The sequence below is a fragment of the Aotus nancymaae genome, unplaced genomic scaffold (assembly GCF_030222135.1).
Source record: "Aotus nancymaae isolate 86718 unplaced genomic scaffold, 86718_ANA_hifiasm-v0.15.2.pri h1tg000002l, whole genome shotgun sequence".
Classification (NCBI taxonomy): Eukaryota; Metazoa; Chordata; class Mammalia; order Primates; family Aotidae; genus Aotus; species Aotus nancymaae.
Genome location: NW_026988413.1, coordinates 6399875 through 6409896, shown reverse-complemented (window position 1 = coordinate 6409896; position 10022 = coordinate 6399875).

Below are 10022 nucleotides of genomic sequence, written 5' to 3'. Positions count from 1 at the left end.
AATTTTGTATTTTTAGTAGAGATGGGGTTTCACCATGTTGGTCAGGCTGGTCTCGAACTCCTGACCCGAGGTGATCCAGCTGTCTTGGCCTCCCAAAGTGTTAGGATGACAGGCGTGAACTACCGCACCTGGCCTGCCTGGTATTTTTTTTTTTTTTTTGAGATGGAGTTTCGCTCTTGTTACCCAGGCTGGAGTGCAATGGCGCGATCTCGGCTCACCGCAACCTCCGCCTCCTGGGTTCAGGCAATTCTCCTGCCTCAGCCTCCTGAGTAGCTGGGATTACAGGCACACGCCACCATGCCCAGCTAATTTTTTGTATTTTTAGTAGAGACGGGGTTTCACCGTGTTGACCAGGATGGTCTCGATCTCTTGACCTTGTGATCCACCCGCCTCAGCCTCCCAAAGTGCTGGGATTACAGGCGTGAGCCACCACGCCCGGCCTGCCTGGTATTTTTAATATTTGTTTCCTCTGAATCAGAAGCCGGGTTCAGGCTGCTGTCCAGCACCACCCCTGCATGCCGTCTCTTCATTTGCAACCTTAAACTTCTCTGTGCTAGAGAACACCTGTTTATAAAGCACCAGAATTTCCTTGTGCCCTCCTCCCTCGTACTCCAAATGGAGTCTGACATCAGCCTTTTTTTTTTTTTTTGAGATGGAGTCTCACTCTGTAGCCAAGGCTAGAGTGCAATGGCACGATCTCGGCTCACTGCAACCTCCGCCTCCAGGGTTCAACTGATTCTCCTGCCTCAGCCTCCTGAGTAGCTGGGATTACAGACATGTACCACTAAAACCAGCTAATTTTTGTATTTTTAGTAGAGATGGGGTTTCACCATGTGGGCCAGGCTGGTCTTGAAATCTTGACCTCAGGTGATCCACCCTCTTTGGCCTCCCAAAGTGCTGGGATTACAAGCATGAGCCACCACACCTGGCCAAGCCTCTTTTTACTGAGTATCAATCCTCAGAGTAGCATTGTTCTGTGATAAAGGGAAGGTTGATAAAAAACAATTCAAACAAATACACCTTTCAGGAATTTACACTGTATAGAAAAAAACAAGGCGTATTCATGCTAAATCAAAATGAAATCTGCAGGCATGAGTAAGCCAACCTTTGCTTAGAATGCATGTGAAAACATCTAAGCACCTATTCCCACAAGTAGAAAAGCGATGAAAGGAATGTGCTATCAAGGAAATGTACAAAACTTGAAGCTTTTTTTTTTTTTGAGGTGGAGTCTTGCTCTGTCATCCAGGCTGGAGTGCAGTGGCATAATCTTGGCTCACTGCAACCTCCGCCTCCCAGGTTCAAGCAATGTTTTTTGTGAGACGGAGTCTTTCTCTGCCTCTCAGACTGCAGTGCAGTGGTGTGATCTCGGCTCACTGCAACCTCTGTCTCTCGATTTCAAGTGATTCTTCTGCCTTAGCCTCCTGAGTAGCTGGGAATACAGGCGTGTGCCACCACGCCCAGCTAATTTTTATATTTTTAGTAGAGATGGGGTTTCACCATGTTGGCCAGGCTGGTCTCGAACTCCTGACCTCAAGTGATCCACCCTTCTCGGCCTTCCAAAGTGCTGGGGTTACAGGCATGAGCCACCGCACCTGGCCCAAAACTCAGAACTTTAGGAGAATAGATAGGGAGTCACTGATTATTTATTTTACAGCAGATTTTGTTTTTTTGAAATTCACCTGGGTGCAGGTGGGCTAAGGCCGAAAAGTGTGTTTGCCTTTACAGCAGATTTTTACAAATACCTGGTTTCTCAAGTTATTTGAATCCTCACTGATTTTAAGGCGGGATAGTCCTCAAAGGTTATATCTATAATACTTTAACACTTAATGTTTTACAAGTGAAGAAATAAGCCATCTGCTTTGTTCAGTTTTATTCCAGGACTTCAACCCTGTGGGCGAAAAATCACAGAGCCAAGCAGATGAATGTCATTGCCAAGCAATGTATGTTATCACTAAGTTGAAGACCAGCTTCATTTGGTGGCCTCAGCACTACTGGGTGATTGAGCAACCTTTTAATTTCCCTTTGCTCACCACTCCTGGGCCACAGAGCAAGACTCCATCTCAACAAAAAAAAAAAAAAAAAAAAAAAAAAAATCAGACATAATCCTTTAAAAAGAATACCAGAAAGAGAGGCTGGAGTAGAGAGAAGTAATGACGTAACAATCACAGAATTTCCTAGAACACAGTTCTCATATTAAGGATCTCACTGAGTCCTGAGAAGAATAAAAATAATCAAAAAACCCCACACCTAAATAGGGGGTAGTTAAGAATAAAGAGAAAATCCTAACAGCTGTCAGAGACAATCAGGCAGATTACCTACCAAAGAATAAGAATGAGACTGACATCAGCCACGTGGTCTCTAAGAAGATTTTAGTGACACCATCAAAGTGCTGAGGAAAATATCCTTGATCTTAGAATTTTATTCTCCATCAATCTCCTAGTCAATATTAGGAGTAAAATATGACATTTTGGATCTTCTAAGAGTAAGACACTTTAGGACCTACAAACCCTCTCTGAAACAATGAATAAAGGACATTCTCCAACAAGAGGAATGAACATTGGAAGATATAATGGATCGCAAGAAACCAATGTGTGCAAAGAAGTTAGCAGGCTCAGTGTGGTGGCTCACACCTATAATCTCAGCACTTTGGGAGGCCAAGGTGGGTGGATCACTTGAGTTCAGGAGTTCAAGACCATCCTGGGCAACATAGTGAGACCCTCACCTCTGTTTTAAAAAAAGACAGGGCTGGGTACAGTGGCTTATTCCTGTAATCCCAGCACTTTGGGAGGCTAAGGCAGGCAGATCACCTGATGTCAGGAGTTAGAGACCAGCCTGGCCAACATGGTGAAACCCCATCTCTACTAAAAATATAAAATTAGCTAGGTGTGTTGGTACATGTCTATAATCCCAGCTACTTAGGAGGCTGAGCAGAATTGCTTAAACCCGGGAGGCAGAGGTTGCAGTGAGCCAAGATGGCACTATTGCACCCCAGCCTGGGTGACAAGAGCAAAACTCTATATAAAAAACAAAAAAAGACATTAGGCTAGGTGCGGTGGCTCCCACCTGTAATCCCAGCACTTTGGGAGGCCGAGGCAGGTGGATCACCTGAGGTTAGGAGCTCAAGACCAGCCTGGCCAACATGGTGAAACCAAATCTCTATAAAAATAGAAAAATTAGCCAGGCATGATGGTGGGCACCTGTAATCCCAGCTACTCGGGAGGCTGAGGCAGAAGAATGGCTTGAACCCTGGAGGTGGAGGTTGCAGTGAGCTGAGATCAAGCCACTGCACTCCAGACTGGATGACAGAATGGGACTCTATCTCAAAAAAAAAGAAAGAAAGAAAGGCCAGGTGCAGTGGCTCATATCTGTAATTCCAGCACTTTGGGAGGCAGAGGCAGGTGGACCACCTGAAGTCAGGAGTTCAAGACCAACCTGGTCAACATGGTGAAACTCCATCTCTACTAAAAATACAAAAATTAGCCCAGTGTAATGGCACACTCCTGTAATCCCAGCTACTCAGGAGGCTGAGGCATGAGAATCACTTGAACCCAGGAGGCGGAGGTTGCAGTGAGCAAAGATCACACCAGTACACTCCAGCCTGGGTGACAGAGTGAGACTCTCATCTCAAAAAAAGAAGATAATAACTTTAGCAAAAGTTATTTGTCTAAATAAATAAGGATTGTGAATTGTTTTGACCTTTTAAAATTATAATCTGGCCAGGCCCGGTGGCTCATGCCTGTAATCCCAGCACTTTGGGAGGCTGAGGCAGGCAGATCACGAGGTCACGAGTTTGATACCAGCCTGACCAACATGGTGAAACCCTGTCTCTACTTAAAATACAAAAATTCACTGGGCGTGGTGGCACGTGCCTATAATCCCAGCTACTCAGAAGGCTGAGGCAGGAGAATTGCTTGAACCGGGAGGCAGGGGCTGTAGTGAGCCAAGATCGTGCCATTGCATGCCAGCCTGGGTGGGTGACAGAGCAAGACTCTGTCTCAAAAAACAAATTATAATCTGTAGCTAGAAGGAAACAGGGACTTAGAGAGAAGACAAAGAAAAGTAGCTCTCCCAGAGCCAAAACTTTTAACCACTTGTTTTTCATTTTTTTTTTTTTGGAGAGTCTCACTCTGTCACCCAGGCTGGAGTGCAGTGGTGTCATCTCGGTTCACTGCGACGTCCACCTCACAGGCTCAAGTTGAGCCTCCCACCTTTGCCTCTTGAGTAGCCAGGACTACAGGTGCATGTCACCACCCCCAGCTGATTTTTGTATTTTCAGAAGAGACGTGGTTTCACTATGCTGCTCAGGCTGCTCCCGAACTCCTGAGCTCAGGTGATCTGCCCACCTCCGCCTCCCAACGTGCTGGGATTGCAGACGTGAGCCATGGCGCCCGGCCTCAGCCACTTGTTCTGCAGACCTGGTTCCTCAGTGTCTAGCCCAGAGCCCAGCACAAAGCAAGCGCTTCACAACCACTTGCTGCAGGAACGACGAACAGACTCATGAACGCTGCTATCAGTATACATCTTTTCAGAATACTGCCATTTTCAGAATGAGATTGCCACCTCTGTGAGTCCACTGAGGTCCCTGTAGCCATGAACCGGGACGCAGGCAGCCAAGAGGGCTTTGCTGCAGACTCTTCTAGAAACAAGTTTGGATTGCGCTCCTTCCAAGGCCTTCTGGGAAAAATGCTTCTCTGCTGGCAGCTCTGCCCTTCCGCCCAAGGCCAAGAACCCTCTGAACAAATAGCAGCTTAGTGAGAGGGCAGGAGGGGACAGCCACATGTCTGGAGAGCACACACTTCCTGTTACCTGAGTGCTAGGTGGGCTGTCTTCTACTTATTCCAGAGCACGTCTAGATTCCTGACAAAACAAATAGGCCACCCCTATGTGCAAGCCCACTTCCTGACCTATGGGGAAAAAACCCAGCAATGAATCAAAAGTCTATGCTGCAATATTTCCTGACCCCATTTAATTCTGATGCTCCGAGCCTGAGCTTCGTAAATACATAATGACTTAGAAACCAGAGGATGCTCTTAAATGCCATTTGTTCCAGATGCAGAGATGTGTTTCAAGGCAAGGCAAATAAATGAAGTTACTAACCTTTTTCTAATGTTGGGATGAAATATGGCCACAGGGAGGGCAAACTCCAATCATTATTTCCCAGGGAGAGATCGTGATAATATTTTAGAAAGGGTGGAGAGAAGTCTTGAACACCCCAACTAATGTCTAACACAACAATTGCGTTTCCAGAAAAGTTCAAACCAAGGGCAAGACAAACAGGAGATGTGACCTGGCTTGGTCACGGACTGCCAGTGTGGACAGCCTTGGCGACTACCTTTCGGGACAGGACTCCCTTTTCTAATCTATGGAGCCCATGTGACTCCATCTTTAAAGTTCTTTCTAGGCTGAAAATTGTACAAGTTGCCGTATTTTGGCTGCAATAATTTCCTAGTCTCCCCTGGCCATTGACTCACTTTTACTTAAACGGTGTTACCTGAATGCAGCCTTGTAGGAACTGTACATAGTCGCATTGCTACTTTTCCAGCCATGTTCCTGCATCAACCAGCCACCAGCCCCCTCAATTCCTGCACAGCCACCAGCCAGCCAACAAATATTTATCAAGTTCCTAACATGAACCAATCAGTGTTGGACAACAAAGAGCGCAAACGGACCCTGCATCCAAGGAACTTACATTTCAGTGGCGGAAAACAAACAGTAAACGTGTAAACAGATACATCCGTGGAATGATTTCAGGTACTAGCAAATACCAGGAAGAAGATGTGGGTGATGAAAGCAGCCATGGTGGCGAGCCAGGGGAAAATCTTCTAAGCATGGGAACGGCAACCACACGTGTCCCGAGACAGGAAGCAGCCCAGCGCCTCTGAGGATGGAGGGGACTGCAGAGTGGCCAGGGCACAGTATATGAGGGAGAAAGTGTAGGGAGAAGGGGTGAGTGCCCCGATCACGCGGGCCTGTGAATTTTATTCTGAGGACTTTGGTCTAAGTGTGATGGTAACTGGATGATCTTAAGGAGGGTTGTGGAGAAAGATCACGCTGTCTGCTGTGTAGAGGGGTGGGCTGGAGAGCAGGGTAGGGGACCACGCAGTCACCTTAAGAAAAGTTCTTGTTTGCCTGGGCTACTGTTAGCATTGGAGACAGTGAGAAGCGATTTGGGACACAGGACACACAGCACACAAAGGCCGCTGAGCACAACTACAGAAACTCACGGGCTGGTCTCATTCTCCACTAAATTCTAGGTAATGCTGGCATGTTTCCTCCTGTCCCTGCTCGGGACACTCTCAGCACGTTCTCCCTGAAAGCCTTCTACCCTGCCTCTTCCCTCTTCCCACCAGGCGTTAGCTTGCAGCTTCTGTAGAGTGAAAGGGTGCCACCCACCTGTGGGGTCACGCTCCACTTCGTGTCCCATACATCCTCCACTGGGAAGCTTGACTCCATGTTTTCAGGCTCAGAGGCAGTCCCTGGGAGGACCCTCTTGCTGATGTCATCTGAGCCGCTGCTCCTCCAAGGGGCCTTCTCTCTTTTTTTTTAAATAAAATTTTTTTATTTTTAAATTTAAAGTTATTTTTAAATTTAAATTTAAAGAGTGTCATGCTGTCACCCAGGCTAGAGTGCAATGGCACGATCTCGGCTGACTGCAACCTCCGCCTCTTGGGTTCAAGTGATTCTCCAGCCTCAGCCTCCCAAATAGCTGGGACTACAGGGCAGAACTTGGGAGTGGCAGCCAGCTGGCTTCGGGCTCCGGGGAAGCCAGAGGTGCACAGCGGTCCCAAAGTCAGCAAAGCCCTTCTTTGGGCTAACTTGCCGGGGAGCTGAAATAAGAGGAGAGAAAGAGTCCCATGTGTCCATTTATAGACGGTTACCAGTGAGGATTAGGAGGAATGGCTGCAGGGAGGACGAACCGAGGAGAGAGTGAGAGGCGAGGGCGTGGAGACGCAGCGAGGAGGGAATGAAGGGAGGGCAGGAAGCAGCTGCTGGTTTTTAAATTTGGGAGCCACTTGGCAAGTTCCTAAGATGAGGTGAAGGAACCAACAGAGTTCAGGAAGTGGCACGTGCAGAAGAGAAGGCCACATGGACGGACTCACGCCTGTAATCCCAGCACTTTGGGAGGCCAAGGCAGGGGAATCACCTGAGGTCAGGAGTGTAAGACCAGCCTGGCCAACATGGTGAAACCCCGTCTCTACAAAAATACAAAAATTAGCTGGGCTAGAATCTTTACATCTTTCACCTGGTCTGTCTCTTTTAACCTCATCTCCTACCATTTCCCACCAAGCACCTGTGCCCACCACCTGTTGGGAATTTTCTGAAAATGCCACACTTCTCAGAAGCACAGGTGAGATAAATTGCGAGGCTTTTATTTCAGCTTTCCGGCGAGTGAGACGTGTTTCTGTGAGAAGTGCTTTGCTCACTTTCAGGACTCAACGTACCTCTGGCTTCCCTGGAGCCTGAAGCCAACCGCACTGCCACTCTCACACTCTGCCCCTTCACCTCCGCTGCTGTTCCCAGGGTCCTGGGCTTGCTTCTTTGATTCTTGTTAAGAAATCATTGGCCAGGCGCAGTGGCTCACGCCTGTAATCCCAGCACCTTGGGAGGCCGAGGTGGGTGGATCACAAGGTCAGGAGTTTGAGACCAGCCTGGCCAACATGGTGAAACCCCATCTCTACTAAAAATACAAAAATTAGCTGTGCATGGTGGTGCATGCCTGTAGTCCCAACTACTCAGGAGGCTGAGGCAGGAGAATCACTTGAACCAGGGAGGCAGAGGTTGCAGTGAGCTGAGATTGTGCCACTGCATTCCAGCCTAGCGACGGAGCGAGACTCCATCTCAAAAAAGAAGAAAGAAATCATCAAAAAGTTCGAGGGTGACAGTAGCGCATTAAAGGGAGCACAGTCCCTCTGAGTATTGGACTCTGACCGCATAGGTCACATGCCCAGGAAGCCAATTTGCTTCTTTCTAAACTGTTTGCCGTGCTGGAAATGACCTTTCCTGTGTTGCCTACCTGGCAAACTTTTAGTTACACTTCTGGACCAGCGTAGGTAGCTCTTAACTGCTTGAGGTAGTCACTAACCCTCACAGAATGTGTTGGGGCTGGGCACAGTGCCTCATGCTGATAGTCCCAACACTTCAGGAGGTCGAGGCAGACGGATCGCTTGAGGCCAGGAGTTCAAGACCAACCTGGGCAAAACCTCATTTCTACAAAACAATACACAGAAAATTAGCTGGGGATGGTGGCAGGTGCCTGTAGTCCCAGCTACTTGGGAGGGTGAAGTAGGAGGATCGCTTGAGCCCAGGAGGTTGAGAGCCAGTATAGCACCACTGTACTCCAGCCTGGCAACAGAGTGAGACACTGTCTCAAAAAGAGAGAGAGAAAAAAAAGAGTATATTGGAAAGTATGGGCCGTCCATATGCATACAACATAAGGTTTGGAATACAGCTGAAGAGACCTCATATGCTCTCTGATGCCCATAACCTGAACCTATAGAGGCTCATGAACTCAGATTAAAACTCTCACTTGAGATTCAGTTCAAATGTCACCTTCTCTAAGCTTTTCTGGCCCCTGCTGGGCAGGAGAAAGCACTCCTTCCCCTGGAGGGCCTCATCTGCCCCTTTGTTGTTATAATAATCATCATAAATTATGGATAACAGTTACTGTTTCTAGAGGGCCCGCCATCTGTTAGACACATTTCAGAACTCATGGTGACTTGGCCCATTAGGTATCTCATCACCGTCTTCACAGATGAGGGCCTGAGGTTCAGAATTTAAGGACTTGAGCTTAAGAAAAAGTACAGGGTCCCTGAAGACTGCAGAGTGCGCCTCGTGGCTGTGGCACCCCACCCAAATCACCTGTCCTGCTAGAGTGACTGATCTCATAGGCTGAGCCCTGGGAAGGTGCGCTGATCGTGCTGTTTACTTCCGCACTCCCAGAGCCTTTCCAGATGGTCGGTACTAAATGAATGATTGGGGATAAATAAATACTTGACTTTACCCACAGGTCTTTTTTTTTTTTTTTTTTTTTGAGACAAGGTCTCGCTCAGTGGCCCAGGTTGGAGTGGAGTGGTGCAATCTTGGCTCACTGCAAGTTCCGCCTCCCAGGTTCAAGTGATTCTCTTGCCTCAGCCTCCTGGGTAGCTGGGATTACAGGTGTGAGCCACCGTGCCCGGCCACCACAGCTCTTTTTATAGTCCTAGATCAGTCAGTGCCGGGCATCCACCAACAATGATTGGAGAAAACCTTCCACAAAGATGCCACATCCTTTTATCTGGGTTCTGGGATTCTCTTAGACTTGAACCAGTACCAAGTGACTGCTTACAGATAGCTTTGAGTCAAACCGCATAACCAAACCCTCAGGTGACCAGGCCCGCGTTTTTCTCTTCTCTGGGGCATCCTCCTCTCGACCATGGGTCTGCCAGCTCTTCCATTTGTTCCTCAGGCATTTCTGATCAGATGGTGGTGGTTTTCATTTTTGTGGAGAATGGGGTCTTGCTACATTGCTCAGGCAGGTCCTCCCATCTCTGCTTCGCTAAGTGTTGGGATTACAGGAGTGAGCCAATGCATCTGGCTTCTAACGTATTTTTAAAAATAAGTAAACAAATTCTAATCACTTTGGGGGAATATTTACCCTATAAACATTACTGTGATTTGGGGTTTAGGTTCCTAAATGTCTTGATATTCAGGTTTAACTGACTTAATATTTGGATTCTTGCTGATTTTTTTGTTTTTATCTGAATGCCTAGTTACCAGGGTATCCAATCTTTTGGCTTCCCCAGGCCACACTGGAAGAAGACTGTCTTGGGCCACATATAAAATACACGAACACTAACGATAGCTTATGAGCTACAAAAGAAAAACAATCACAAAAAAATCTCATAATGTTTTAAGAAAGTTTATGAATTTGTGTTGGGCTGAATTCAGAGCGTGCCTGCAGCCTGAAGGCTGTGGGTTAGACAGCTTGGCCTGCAAGTATAAAATTGTCCTATGGATGGAATTAGAAATGATTGTTTTTCGGC